Raw genomic sequence first — 1,003 nt, 5'->3', positions numbered from 1 at the left:
GCCCCCCCCCAGTCAGGAATGCAGGGAATTAGCCTTGTGCATAAGGCCACTTGACCTTCTTCAGGGTGATGTGGTGGGGACAGGTGGGGGTGGGGGCTTTTAACCACAAGCGATTCATACCTGGATTGGGTAAACATCTCTAAACCTACAAATCACTCTCAAATATTTGTCCTACTGACTGGTACTTCATTATTCCCAAGTTCTACAAAACTAGAAAACAACTTGTGAGGTTTCCAATCAAAGTTTTCCACAAATCCAAAATGAGATGTCTTCTTTCTTTATCCTATCATTAAAAATAAAACAACAGAATACGCTCTCTTAAGGAACAAGTCCATTGGCACTCTACGGGAGAAAGGTGGTATTTGAATCAGCAAGAGAGGGCAGAAAGGACTGTGGTCATCTTATTCTAAAATAATTAAAGACTAAGACTGTCACCCTTTTCACAGATCTAGAGAACCAAAAATTTTTTTAAAAAATCATAAAACTTAGTAACATTTAAAGGAACCAACCACTTTTCGCTTAAGGCAAAGGAGATATGGTCAGGGGTAAGGTACCACTTGTGAAGGGGCCTCTCTGGCTCTCTGAGGTCTTGCCAGGTGCGGGCCAGGTGTTCTGATCCAGCTGCAGTGTGCCTCAGCCCAGAGGACAGCTCGTGGGAGTTTATGTCAACCTGAATCAGCAGCCACCTCTCCCGTACAATATCAATGACAACCTGATTTGATTACAGTGAAAGTCACAGGCAGCTCTTCACTTTGCGATAGCAGCTGAGACTTAGTTGTAAATATAAAGTCAGGATTTGTGATCCACAAGGCAACTTCTGCTGTCTCTATCTGAATTCATTCAGCAGCAGCGATGGAGAAACTACTCTTCCAGAGCAGCCTACCAGGGCAGTGAGGTGGGGCACCCCACTTCTCCCTTCTGAGGCTCTGCCAGCCAGGAGGAAAGACTATCAATGCTTCTTTCAAAACCAGCGTGCAAGGAAGCGGTTGCTAAGCCAAAGTGC

Source organism: Cavia porcellus, unplaced genomic scaffold (assembly GCF_034190915.1).
Source record: "Cavia porcellus strain 051 isolate PalLab524CR breed Dunkin Hartley unplaced genomic scaffold, mCavPor4.1 scaffold_1, whole genome shotgun sequence".
Taxonomy (NCBI): domain Eukaryota; kingdom Metazoa; phylum Chordata; class Mammalia; order Rodentia; family Caviidae; genus Cavia; species Cavia porcellus.
Note: the sequence above shows the minus strand (reverse complement) of the source record.